General features: G+C 49.9%; 1 pseudogene; it reads left to right on the top strand.

Annotated features, from left to right (window-relative positions):
• Positions 1-7,190: 7,190 nt before the first annotated feature.
• Positions 7,191-14,669, top strand: part of LOC119976138 — a 40,795-nt pseudogene continuing 33,316 nt past the window's right edge.

The following is a 14,669-nucleotide window of genomic DNA, read 5'->3' as shown; positions in this document are numbered from 1 at the left end:
AAGTGGGGATCACTGGGTTGCAGGCATAGGGTAGAGAAGTGAGCTTGAGTAGGGTGCTCTTTGTAAGGGCCGGTGCAGACTCGATGGGCCGAATGGCCTCCTTCTGCACCGTAAATTCTGTGATATGCACCGATGTATTGTCCGCAGCCCAGATTGAGCCAGACTCCCGGGCGGCCCAAGTTCCCACCATTACGCTATTCGGTGAGAGGTTACGTGCAGACCACATTGCCGGAGATGGACACCTGGGCCGCATTAATTAAGGAGCAGAGAGATGTTCCGACAACATTTATCAGCACCACCTTGTCAAGGGGCAATTAGGGATGGACAATAAATGCTGGTCTAGTCAGTGACCCCCCCCCAACATTGGATGACAGGGGGCTGGGACAATATTACTTCAACTGAAGTCAATTGAAATGCGAATGAGTTAAACGAGCTGCTGATTCACCAGCAGATGTTCCACTCCATTGAGAAGGTCAAAGGTTACCTTGGGGACACTTCCAGATTGTTGTCAAACTCAGCAGCACCCAATACGTGGAATAACAATTAATGGTTACAATGCTCCAGGGAGATAATAGTGTCACAATGTAGTCCAACCAATACTTTCAAACCTCAAGGTCACGTGGGTGAATATCAGCCTCAAGTTGGCCTTGACCTATTGGAGATTGTACAACTCAGCATAAAATACAATCAATGGATTGACAATCCCAGCATAACGTTGACTGACAAATCCATTTACAGCATGTAGTTATTAAATAGTTCTGATTTGAAAGAATTCTATGACCTCACTGTCGAAATACTCCCAGGATATTTCATCAAACCCCTTCTTCTTTGGCGATCACTCGCTAATGAGTAGGATTGTCCTCCTACGAAACTCCGTGGGTCCTTGCGTGGCTGTTGAGTCCGATCCTCGAGCCGTATCTCTGACCCCACACTTGGCGGGTGTTTCCGGGAGGTGGGATCGGTCCTTGGACACTCGATCATTGGGGTTCCTGTCTCAGGCTCCTTTTTCAGGCCTTCTCCTTCCGCCGGGTGTCCTCCAAGAATTGTGTTCGAAGATTGAATCAGGAGGTTCCTCCAAGTAGGTCTCTTCTGAGCGGGTGTCTCCCAGGCGTTATCGTCAATCGGTGATGTCCAGACCATTTTTCAGTGCATTCTTTGTTCTATCAAAGTAAAAGCTTCAGCTGGATGAAGAAAAGATGTAATTCGACCCTGAAGTTCTCTCCTTTTATTTCTGGTCACTCTGTTGATCCCCCACTTTGAGGATTGGTAACTTTCCCGTTCCAAATATAATTGAGGAATTGCTGTCCGTGTTTCCTCCGTTCTCAACAACTGTCGACCTCTGAAACATTTTTTGCCTTGATGGTTATGAATTGAGCTGAATCATGAACTTCTCTGGCAGTTTCTCCCTTATCCCTGGGCGAAGAGGTAGAACAAGGTGAAAGAGACCACACTTGGAATACTGTGTCCCGTTCTGGTCGCCTCATGATAGGAAGGATGTGGATGCTTTGGAGAGGGTGCAGAGGAGATTTACCAGGATGCTGCCTGGCCTGGGCGGCATGTCTTATGAAGAAAGGTTGAGGGAGCTAGGGCTTTTCTCAATGGAGCGAAGAAGGCAGAGAGGTGACTTGATAGAGGTGTACAAGGTGATGAGAGGCATGGATAGAGTGGATAGCTAGAGATTTTCCCCAGGGTGGAAATGGCTGTCACGAGGGGACATAATTTTAAGGTGATTGGAGGAAGGTATAGGGGAGATGTCAGAGGTAGGTTCTTTACACAGAGAGTGGTGGGTGTGTGGAATGCACTGCCAGCAGAGATGCTGGAGTCAGAGTCATTAGGGACATTTAAGCAACTCTGAGACAGGTTATTGAAGGGGTGTAGGTTAGGTTGATCTTAGATTAGGATAAATGGTCGGCACAGCATTGTGGGCCGAAGGGCCTGTACTGTGCTGTACTGTTCTATGTTCTAAAAGGCCTGTCACCAGGATCACGGCTGAATGTGGCAGTTTTCTGGGGCAATGTATGGTGTCTGGATGCTATTTCAAATAATGTATTCACTTTTTCTAACCCTCAATAAGAATTAGAAAGGGTGGCATGCTGGTTAGCACTACTGCCTCACCGCGCCAGAGACTTGGGTTAAATTCTAGCCTCGGGTGACTGTGTGGAGTCTGCACGTTCTCCCCGTGTCTGCGTGGATTTCCTCCAGGTACTCTAGTTTCCTCTCACAGTCCAAAGTTAGGTGGATTGACCATGCTGAATAGCCCCTTAATGTCCAAAAATGTGCAGGTTAGGTTATGTGACTTGTATGGGGAAGTGGGCTGGATGGGGTGCTCTTCTGGAGGGTTGGTGCAGACTCGATGGGCCGAATGGCCTCCTTCTGCTCTATCGGGGTTCTATGATTGATTCCGAGAGCGGCTGGTTGGGTGGGTGGAGTGGAGAGGAGGTCATGTGACCAACTTCCTGTTCACAGCATGACCCCCCCCTCTGACATGTGACATCCCGGCCTCTCCTGATTGGGTCCTGAGTCCCTTCTCCTGGCTTTGCACCGCGAATTGAGCACCTTCCAACCAGACAGCTGCTCATCGGCCGTCTGGCATTTAATTCAAGGATCCGAATCATCAGCAGGAGAGCGCGGACAATCTGTGTTCCATTCCGACTCCCTCACCTTCCCACAACACAGGAACCCCAGCCCCATGAGGGGGCGTGACTTGGCTCTACACTACACCATCTCCAACCTGCTGTGTGGCGTAAACCAATCCAATTCTCTCATGTTCCTGTTGGGCTGTTCTTTCAATTCTGCTGATCCTAATCCTGGATTTGAACATTTATCTTCAGGCCACACTTACACTTTCCGATTGCCTTTTAGGTTTAATACCTTCAAGAGTCAACACCGGGGTTACCCGTCAAATTAAGGGAAGGCAGATCACTTTTGACCAGATTGCTTCAAACCACGAGCTGGAGATTGAGGTGGAGGAGGGCTGTAGAGAATAGAACGCAGAACATACAGTACAGAAGGAGGCCGTTCGGCCCATCGAGTCTGCATCGCCCCATTAAGCCCTCACTTCCACCCTATCCCCGTAACCCAATAACCCCTCCTAACCTTTTAGGACACTACGGGCAATTTAGCATGACCAATCCACTCAACCTGCACATCTTTGGACTGCGGGAGGAAACCGGAGCACCCGGAGGAAACCCACGCACACACGGGGAGAACGTGCAGACTCCGCACAGACAGTGACCCAGCGGGGAATCGAACCTGGGACCCTGGCGCTGTGAAGCTACAGTGCTAGCCACTGTGCTACCCTGCTGCCCACAGCTCACAAGTAACCATATTGATTTCCTGGCCAAGGGTTCTTCGATATTCGGGGAATTACAGACTGATCTCCAGATCATCCAAAATGAGCTCGTCGAACATGTTTGCAAACCACTTCAAAATGTACTGGTGACTGGGAGAAGAGAACAGTTTTATTGATATTTAAAAATCATCCATGGTTTCATTTTCCAAATGCCATTAGCATTCCAATGGAACATCAGAATGGATAGGTCGCAGAATGTTCGGCGAGATCCCATTGGATCCCTTATGTGTGGGTGGGCATGTCCCGGTGCTTGTCGAAGTAGTGGTTCCCCGTATAGGTGGAGGGAGTATCCTTTTCAGTGCAGAGCGGGGTTCCCAATCTCAGTGGATCCGGCATTGGCGGCTCTATCAGGCCTCGCCCAGCTTGGGCCAAGCCTCTAAATATTTCCTGTACAGAGTGCTCCAGAATACCTGAAGAGAAAGCTCAGCTGGAGAGCTGCATGCCCCAAACAGCAGCCCATCCACCCTGAGTGCAAAAATACCACCCATGGCACAGAAGGAGACCATTCAGCCCATCCACCCTCTTGCCAGTGTTTTGAGAGAGCTATCAAATTTCTCTCGGCCCCCTCCTACTCTCCTTGCCACATCTCTGGTCAGTCAGAACTGTGCGGTGGATGCAAAGTAACAGCACCCCCACATTAAAAGGCTCTGGATGGGGTTTCCCAGCACCCCACTCCTGTGCTGGGTGTTCCAGCTGAGGAGGCGGTTCGCCATTGGCCACTGGCCTGATGGTTTGCTGCCGCCACCATTTGCTTTGCTTGCTGGCCGTGCCGCTGGGGCACCCACCCCTGGAGGTGAAGGGAGGGGGAATCTCAGCTCTTGGCACAGCTTCGTGATGAGGACCCTCCTGGATTGGTGGGACGGCTAGAGGGAGATCTCAGTTTGGGCCATTTCCCAATATTCCCTCCAGGCATTTATCAAATTCCCTTTTGAATATTACCTTTGAACCTGCTTCCACCATCATGTCAGATAGTTCAGTCCGTTCCGCCTGTGTAAAATCCTTCCTCATCATAACCTGGTTCCTCAGTTTTTAAAAAATTTGTTTGTGGGATGTGGGTGTCGCATTATTGCCCATGAGGGGGCAGATAAGAGGCAACCACATCGCTGTGGGCCTGGAATCACGGACGGAAGTCTCTCCCCCCAAGCCGGGTGGGAGAATCGCTGGGGTGCTGCGCGAGTCCCACCCCCCCCCCCCCCCCGGCACCCGCACGTAATTCCCCCCCCCCCCCCCCCCCTCCACCTCTCCAAACCAGCGCGGTGAGAATCACGGCTGGCCGCTCGGAGATTCTCTGGCCCGGATGGGCCGAGCGGCTGCCCCATCACGACAGGTTCCCACCGGCGCCGTCCACACCTGGTCGCTGCCAGCAGGAACTGCGCGGAAACACTGGGGGGGGGGGGGGGGACGGCCTGTGGGGAGGGGGGTTCCTGCACCAGGGGGGGCCTCCGATGGGGTCTGGCCCGCGATCGGGGCCCACCGACCGGCGGGCCGACCTCTCTAAAGGAGGATCTCCTTTCCTCCACCGCCCCGCACGATCCATCCGCCATCTTCTTGCGGGACGGCCTCGGTAAGGACGGCAACCGTGCATGCGGGGTTGGCGCCGGCCAACCTGCGCATGGGCGGGTGACTTCATTTACGTGACGCTGGCCGCGTCATTTACGCGACGCCGCTCCTCACCCCCCCCCCTCGGATTGCGAGTCCCATGACAATACCACAACACCACCGCCTCCCCAGTGACTATGTCAAAACCAATCATGACTTCGAACATCTCCCTCAAATATCTTCTCACCCTCCTCTACATTAAGGAGAACCACCACAGCTCCTCCAGTCTTTCCAGAAATGAAGTTGTCCATTGCCGGAACCATGTTCCAATAAAACTCTTCTTCAAGCTTGGTCTCGGTTAAGTGGCGATGCAGGGTGAGGGAGTGAGCAGAGGTAGGGTGCTCTTTCGAAGGGTCGGGGCAGATACGATGGGCAGAATGGCGTACAAAACATTTGCAAAGCTTTCTTATTAAAGCGGGAGGATGTCTTGTGGTGCAGTGGTCATGTTCCCAATCGTCAACCCACAAGTTCCAGATTTGAGTACCACCTCCGTGTTGCTCATTGAAGGTTGTGTGGGGCGTGACCAGCAGGATGATTGTCAACCGATAAATCCTTCTGATAACGCCCACGGCAGACTCAACCAGCACTGTGTGGCAGCTGGAACACAACAGTAACTCCACCTTAAAAGCCTCGCTGTGGAAATTCTGTGACAAACGTCCTCGGCACTTTGAGGAACTGAGGCCTCAGCTTGGGAGTATTGTGCCCACTCCTCAGCATCACACATTTCAGAAACGGCCAATCCACCTAAACTCACCTCACCTAACTCTGCACATCTTTGGACTGCGGGAGGAAACCGGAGCACCCGGAGGAAACCCCGGGAGAAACGGGGAGAAAGTACAAACTCCACACAAGGCCCGAGGACAGAATTGAACCCGGGTTCCTGGCGCTGTGAGGCAGCAGTGCTAACCACTGTGCCACCATGTCTCCCCACTAAACCAACTTTAAAACTGTACACCTTTCAGTTTAGGGTAACCTGTACAATTTGGAATTTTGCCTTCTACACACAATTCCAGATTATTTGTATGTATTATATATATATAGGTGAAAGGTAAAGTCGCCGTAGCTCCAGATGACCAGAGGCTGCTTTCCCCTGTGAGGGGGAGAGCTGACCGGTGGTGTTTTAACCTGAGGATCACCACACCTCAGGCGAGGTTGAGAAGGGGGGGGGGGGCAATTTCATGAATAGCCTCAGCCGGTACGGGAATTGAACCCGCTCTGCTGGCCTCCCTCAGCATCAGAACCAGCTGTCCAGCCAAGTGAGCTAAAATAACGGGCGGGATTCTCCGTGAACCAGGGGGGGGTGGGCCACTCCGGCGTCGAGGAGTGGTGTGAACCAATCCGGCGTCGGGCCTCCCCAAAGGTGTGGGGCACCTTCAGGGGCTTGGCTGGCGTCAGAGTGTCCTGCGCGACGCCAACCGGCGCCGAAAGCCCTCGCCGGCCGGCCCGAGTTGGTGCATGAGCGGGAGCGCCAGCGTGTGCTGGCATCAACCCAGCGCACGCGCAGGGGGGTTCTTTTCCGCACCGTCCATGGCGGAGGTTGACAGCGGCTGGTGCGGAGGGAAAGTGTGCCCCCACGCCACAGGCCCGCCCGTGGATCGGACAAGCCGCTTTGGGCCCCCCCCCCAGGGCCGGACCCCCCCCCCCCCCCCCCCCCCTCCCGAGGACTCTGCTGGCCGCCCTTGGAGCCAGGTCCTACCGGTAAGGACGTGTTGTGATTTGTGCTGGCGGGACCGGCTGAAAACGGACGGCCACTCGGCCCATTGCGGGCCGGAGAATCGCGGGGGGGGGGGGCCCACTGCCAACGGCCCCCGACCGGCACGGCGCTATTCCTGCCCCCGCCAAAACCCCTGCGCCGGAAAATTCGGCGGACGGCGGGGGCGGGATTCACGCCGCCCCCACCCGGCGATTCTCCGACCCGGTGAGGGGGTCGGAGAATCCCGCTCAACACGTGCGAGCAATGTGTGCGAATCTCTGTCAAACAGCTGTAGCTTCAATACTGACCACTGGGGGGCATCATTGCATGTCCAGCAACCAGTGACAGGAATTTGGGGGTGGAACGATTGGAGACGGGAGGAATATTTCTAACCAAAGTTGGTAACATTCTTCCCAGGCTATCTGCCTAGTTTTGCACAGTAAGTACCGTCCTTTCTCCTGCTGCATCGAAAACAGAAGGTTCATTTGTATAAACTCCAGGGAGGTGGGGTGGGGTGGGGGGGAGGGGGGGGGGGGTAAAGTCAGAGCTACTTCTGTCAGGGAAGCAGCAAGATGTCGTCGAACAAAGAAGCCGAGAGTCTGACTGAATATCTGAACTGCCCCATCTGCCTGGAGCTCTTCAGGCATCCGGTGATCCTGGACTGTGGCCACAACTTCTGCCAGAGCTGCATCAGGATGCACTGGCTAAAGGTCGAGAGGAACTCGTGCGCCGAGTGCCAGAAGGTGTCGAAGGAGAGCAGCCTGAGGGTCAACCGAGCCCTGGCCAACCTCGCCGACAGGGTGAGGAACCTGAGGCTGGCTCCGGACAAGGGCAATCACTCCTTCTCTGCCGATGTAGAATGCCGGGGGGCTCCGGACCTGCCAGTCAAACTGAAGGAGGCGGGCGTCAAACTGTACTGCAGCGATCACCAGGAAGAGCTGAAACTCTTCTGCGACACCGACAAGAAACTCATCTGTGTGATGTGCCTGGACGGGAGAGAAGGCCGGGGCCACAAGTTCCACGACTTTATGCTGATATCTGAGGCGGTCATTAAGTACAAGGTAAAGCCCGTGTTAATTCTTTGTCATAAATAAATAACCTCCACATCATAAATAAAAAAGCCATGATGTGGAGATGCCGGCGTTGGACTGGGGTGAGCACAGTAAGTCTTACAACACCAGGTTAAAGTCCAACAGGTTTGTTTCCAATCACTAGCTTTCGGAGCACTAATCCTTCCTCAGGTGAATGGTGAGGTAGGTTCCAGAAACATTTATATAGACAAAGTCGAAGATGCAGATGATACTTTGAATGCGAGTTTTTTCAGGCAATTAAGTCTTTACAGATTGAGAGCGAGGGGTAACCCCAGGTTAAAGAGGTGTGAATTGTCTCCCGGAGATCAGAGGCTGAATCCCCTTGACTGCTGAAGTGTTCCCCGACTGGATGATGTCTGTTCATCGCGCGATAATCACCAGGCAGGAATGTTCCCTTCCAGTCGGGGAACACTTCAGCAGTCAAGGGCATTCAGCCTCTGATCTCCGGGTAAGCGTTCTCCAAGGCGGCCTTCAGGATGCACGACAATACAGAACCGCCGAGCAGAAACTTATAGCTAAGTTCCACATACATGAGTGCGGCCTCAACCGGGACCTGGGATTCATGTCGCATTACATCCACCCCCCACCATCTGGCCTGGGCTTGAGAAATCCTACCAACTGTCCTGGCTTGAGACAATTCACACCTCTTTAACCTGGGGTTACCCCTATCTCTGGATATGTCTGCAAAGACTCGCATTCACAGTATCATCTGCATCTTTGACTTTGTCTATATATATGTTTCTGGAACATACCTCTCCATTCACCCGAGGAAGGAGCTGCGTTCCGAAAGCTAGTGTTTGAAACAAGCCTGTTGGACTTTAACCTGGTGTTGTAAGACTTCTTACTATAAATAAAAAACAGGAAGCACTGGATAAGCTCAGCTGGTCCAACGGCATCCATGGGGAGAGATACAAAGGTAACGTTTCCAATGTGACTCTTCCTCAGAACTACTTTGTATCTGTCACAGGACATGAGTTTGGCACAAAAACAGGCGTTTTCCGAGCGATCGCCCATTCTGTACCTCACCCGAGGAACAGGGATGGTCAATTCAATGTCACCTATTTTGTGCCTTCTCCTGAAATTAAAGTTGTTCCCCTATTTCACCCAGTTGAGGTCTTGGGGTGCGCCCCTGAACCCTCGATGTTCTGGGTTCCAGTCCCACCTCAGTACCTGATGGTTAAGGAATGCACAATCTTTTTTTTTCCGATTCATTCCTGGGATGTAGGTATTGCGGGCGTGTCCACCATTTGTTGCCCATCCCTACTTGCCCTAAAACTGCTCAACCATTTCTGAGGGGCACTTAAGAGTCAGTCACATTGCTGAGGGGTCTGGAGTCACATGTAGGCCAGACCGGGTAAAGGCGGCAGATTTCCTTCCCCAAGAGACTTAGCGAACTGGTTGAGTGCCAAGCTGCAAACCCTTCCAGCGTACACCGATGGTGGGTAAGAGTGGGAGAAGTTCCAGGGCTGGAATTCTCCGGTCGTCACGATATAATTTTCCCGCCAGCAGTGCACCCCCCACCCCGCCAGCGGGTTTTGAGGTGACGTGGGGCGGTTACAATGGGGAACCTCATTGACCAGTGGTGGGATGGTAGAATCCCACAGCCAGCGAGCAGCCCGTAGCTGGGAAATACGCTGATGGTGGTCCTGATAGTCCCACCCCTCGTCGTCACTGTGATGGAACGAAAGTTGAGACCCCTGCCTTAACTGTCCAAACTACAACATGCATGTAAAAGTGGGTATTGGCATGGTAACCCCACCATCCCGACATATGGTCTTGTTTTTCAACCTGGATGTATCAATATTTCTTCTTTTTAACAAAGTGGTTCTAACCCTAGGATAGACTGAAATCGTCCTTGGACAAGCTGAGGCAGAGGATCACAGCTCTCGAAACCAAGTTGAAAGGAAAACAGAGCATTTCCGAGATCGGGGTAAGTTCCCTCCCCCATCTCCCCCTGTCTGTCCTTCACCGCCTGCCGTTCGGCCGTTATAGATTTCCCCGCTTTTCTCCCCTCTTGCCTTTTGTCTTTCCTCACAGCAGAAGACAGCCAGTCTGCAGAACCGCATTTCATCTGAGTTTGCCAAAATGCACCAGTTCCTCGATGTGAAAGAAGAGAGCTTGATCCGTCAGCTGAAGGACCATGAGGGGAGCATTTCGGAGGCAATGCAGAAGAACCTTCAACAGATACAAATTCACCTGGAATGCATCCTGCAAAAGCTCTCACGGCTGCACACAAACATGGACCAGAGGGAGCTGATTAACTTCTTGGAGGTACAAGGATCATGGGGAATGGGGAAATGTTTTTTTTTAATTTAGAGTACCTAATTCTTTTATTCCAATTAAGGGGCAATTTATCATGGCTAATCCACCTAACATGCACATCTTTGAGTTGTGGGGGGTGAGACCTCGGCAGACACAGGGAGAAGGTGCAAATTCCACATGGACAGTGACCCAGAGCCGGGATTGAACCTGGGACCTCGGCGCCGTGAGGCAGCAGTGCTAACCACTCCGCCACTGTGCTGGAATGGAAAAATGTTTGTTATATTCAGATATAGTATCTAAAATGAATGCCTCTGAAATGCTCCCTTGAAAATACCCGGTCTTCACAATGTTCCTTGCATGTCAATCAGACATACGTTCCCTTGCATTTGCACGGTAGCACAGTAGTTAGCACTGTTGCTTCACAGGGCCAGGGACCCGGGTTCGATTCCCGGCTTGGGTCACTGTCTGTGCGGAGTCTGCACGTTCTGCCCGTGTCTGTGTGGGTTTCCTCCGGGCGCTCCGGTTTCCTCCCACAAGTCCCGAAAGACATGCTTGTTAGGTAATTTGGACATTCTGAATTCTCCCTCTGTGACCCGAACAGGCGCCGGAATGTGGCGACGAGGGGATTTTCACAGTAACTTCATTGCAGTGTTAGTCTAAGCCTCGTGACAATAATAATGATAGATTATTATTATAAAAGCACAGGTCTCAATGCCAGGTGAGAAGCAGGAATCCATTTCTCAAACATCTTTTAGTTTTCCCAGCAGGTTGGTGCTTGCATCCTGTCAAACATCAATCTTCCTTTGCCAGCAAAGTGGAGGGTCAGTGACCTTGTGATATTGTCACTGGATTATAATCCAGAGACTCTGGGGGCCCAGGTTCAAATCCCACCAGAGCAGAAGGTGGAAGTTATGCAAATCTGGAATTGAAAGTGAAATGATGACTATGAAACTATTGTTGATTATTGTCCTCAAGGGAGGGGAAATTGGATATCTTTATGTGGTCAAGCCTACATGTGACTCCAGGCCATAGCATTGTGTCTGACTCTTAATTGCCCTTTGAAATGGCCCCAGCGAAACACTCACCTCAAGGTCAATTAGTGATGAATGTCTCAATTCAGGCACAATTGAGATCGGAAATATTCTCTTAATTCTAATTCCCTGGGCCTAGCATAGGAATGAGCAATATTAGCATTAACATTGTAACTCTGTGCTTGTAATTTTAATAAGGCGGTTGTCTCTGAGTTGAGAAAATGGCTACGTCGGAATGGGGAGGACAGTGGAGTTAAGAGCACAATCAGATTAGCCATGATGTGATTGAATGGTAGGCCAGGTATGTGGAGCGAAATAGCCCACTCCTACTCCCATTTCTTCCAATCCGGCATAACGTTTGAGAGTGGGCGGAAGGCTGGTTTGAACCCTGCTCCCTCACGCCACAGGACCAGAACTTCACACCCAAAGTCAATGCACCGTTATGTTGGCCTGTCAACTTCTCCATCCCGCCAACAACGGTTCCCGCAGCAGAAGGGAGAACGGGAAATTCAGGCCAGTGGGGTCAGTTACCTCATCGTTGAGTTGGTTGGTATTTCTTCCCACGCCCCACTGGAGTCCATACCATCAAATTGTCCACCCAGCATCCGAATATGCTTTCGGAGTGGTTCAGGGATGATACTGACATTCTGTCTATGTACAGCGGCCACTAAATAGATTAACACATGTGTTGGAATGGAGAGATTGTGAAATCCAAGATGGCGCCGGAGCACGGCGACTATCTGCGAGCTCTCTCCCCCAGACCCTTTTCTTTGATCTCTTATCGTCGTTCTGTCTTACTATTCTTTTTTGTCTATTATGTACGTACTGTTCCCTTGGCCGCAGAAAAATACTTTTCACTGTACTTCGGTACATGTGACAATAAATCAAATCAAATCAAACAAATCAAACCTTGATCTGATTTGATCAAAATCAAATCAAATCAAGATTGTAGGTCGGGAGGGTAGAGGGGTAGAGGGAGATTTGAAACCAAGGGGATTTGTGTGCCAGTATCCAAAGGTGTAATTTCCGATCCCCAGAAACTATTCTTATTGCCCCAGCCCTTGGAGCATTGTCTTAGTCTATCATGATCTATTAGGCTGAGCAAGCTGTTAATCGGGCGAGAGGCTAAAATATGGATAAAGGGATTGATAAATGGAAAAGTCAAGCATTCCAATGATAACACAAGTCTCCTCATCATCGAGGAAGAGCAGCAAACTATTGAGTCTCAAACGTGGTGCATCATTCATGTGATCATGTGCAGTCTATATCTGAACTCCATTTGTAACCTTAGCAAAATAAATCTATCAAACTCGTCCAGTTGTGGCAGATCCATAGCCCACGGGGGAGAGAATTCTTAATTTCTATATCAATTATACACGAAACGGGCATGTTTAATATTCACTTGGGCCTCTTTGATCCTCCTCTAATGATCTAATTGAGGTTTGGATATTTTGGTGCTGATGTTGATGCTGGCTTTTGTCTGAACTATCACCAGTACGATATAATGCCCAGCTAAGATACCTCTTCTATTTTACCTTTAGGAAGAAGCTTGTGGACAAAAGAGGTAATAGGAAGTTCTTCACAGAAACTCTATACCTAAACCAAAAAATCTATATTATTTGAGAATCACTTTGCGATACCAATCATTACATGTTTACATTATCAGTGAAGAGAGTCAACGCATATTGAGCAGTGGGAATCTGCCTCTGGGACTGTTCAAAGGACCTTTGCAATACATGGTGTGGAGACAGATGATAGACACCATCTGCCCAGGTAAGAAGGTTTCCTTGATTTGTACAAAAAAAAGCTCAGGTAAAAGAAACTTTAAAGCTAGAAAAGTTTTTTTTTAAATTCATTCATGGTGGTGTCACTGGCTGAGCCAATATTTATTGCCCATCCTTGAGGGCAGTTAAGAGTCAGTCACATTAGTGTGGTTGTCACGTGTAGGCCAGATTGGGTAAAGGTGGCAGATTTCCTTCCTTAAAGGACATTAATGAACCGTGTGAATTTTTACGATAACCGACAATGGTTTCATGGTCATCATTCGATTTGCATTTCCAGATTTTTATCAAAATCAAATTCCATCATAGGTCTTAGTGGGATTCGAACCCAGAGCAGGTTTCCGAATTCCGAATCAGTAGCCCACTGACGATATCACTACGCCACCCCATCCCCCCTGATGATGTATACGTTGTTGTCCAGGGACTTGGGACAATAGTTTCTGTAATGGTTAGACAAACTCTTCAGACATATTGGACAGGTTTTTATCATGTCGCCCAGTCTTAAACCTGACCTTGCGAGTGATTTGTTCATTCTAGAACAGCGGTGGGTAACCTCGGCTAGCGGGTGGGCCGCACAAGTGACCCGCCTTCATCTGAGTGGGCCTCAAGATTGAAATTGGGCTTGTTCACGTACCCTGACCCCCATGAATAAGAATAAATACAATTAGAAACACACCGAATATTTCATAACGAGTTACAGAAAATGCTAAATCGTTCATATATTAATGGAACTGTCGTCAACTTCAAATGTTAAAATCAAAAGAAATATTTACACTTTGGACACAGAGGGAGCGCACGGCTCTCACAGTCAATGTTGGGAGCAATCAGAACACACCCCACTTCAGTCGCCCTCGCTTTACGGGCAAATCACTTCAGTCATACCGATAGGGGAAAAAAAATTACGCGGACGGAATTCAGCGGAATGTGGCAAACCTGTGCCTGGACAACCGTCAACAAAGTGTCTCGTGGGCCGCACCCAGAACCCAGGTGGGCCGCACGTCGTCCGCCATTGTTCTAGAAACTTCCAGCTTGTACTTCAGCACTGAAGCTAAAAATCGGGCGGATTCTATAACAGGCTGCCGCTTTGCAACTTTCCTCCCATTTTGATGACAGTGAAACAACACTAATACTCTGTTGCTTTTTATTTTGAGATCCATGTTCTCACCCTCAAGGTTGGACAATAGCTAATTAGCTCAACTGAAAGGAAGTACTTTCTGGCCCAGTTATAACCGATACACTGTGAATGCAAGTACTTTCACAACCATTAAACAGGCCGATTAAAAATAAACATTGTATACTTACTGAACAAAATGTGCTTACGGTGCATCTGTGACCAAAACAAGTGCCCACAAAGTAATTGTAGCCTAGTCCAATTATAAACATCTAATTGTTGTCCTTTTCAGTTATATAGATACTGGACTGTCCTTGCAATAGTGTTTTCTCACTCTGTTCTCAATAATATTATTAACATCATCCTCTGTTCTCAGAGTGCTTGCGCGTGGTTTCCTCCTCTGAAACACGAGGGAATTTTAGGGAAAAGTTAAAGCATTCCGATGGACTGGCACACCAAACAGACTTGTGGGAAAGGTTATAGTTACAGTTCACGGAGCAAAAAAAGGTCAATGGCAGCGTGGATGCAAAATTGGCTGAATAGACGAAAACAGGGAGCAATAGTCAAAGGGTATTATTTCAGGCTGGAGGAATCACACATATAGGTTGAGAGGTGGTAGATTTGCAGCTGCGATGAGGAGGAACTACTTCTCGTAGATGGTGGTGAATTTGTGGAACTCGCTACCCCATAGTGAGGTGGTGCCTGAATCATTAAATGGTTTCAAGAAGGAGATAGATATATTTCTGATA

The sequence above is a fragment of the Scyliorhinus canicula genome, chromosome 13 (assembly GCF_902713615.1).
Source record: "Scyliorhinus canicula chromosome 13, sScyCan1.1, whole genome shotgun sequence".
NCBI lineage: Eukaryota > Metazoa > Chordata > Chondrichthyes > Carcharhiniformes > Scyliorhinidae > Scyliorhinus > Scyliorhinus canicula.
Note: the sequence above shows the minus strand (reverse complement) of the source record. Positions and strands in the feature narration are given on the sequence as shown.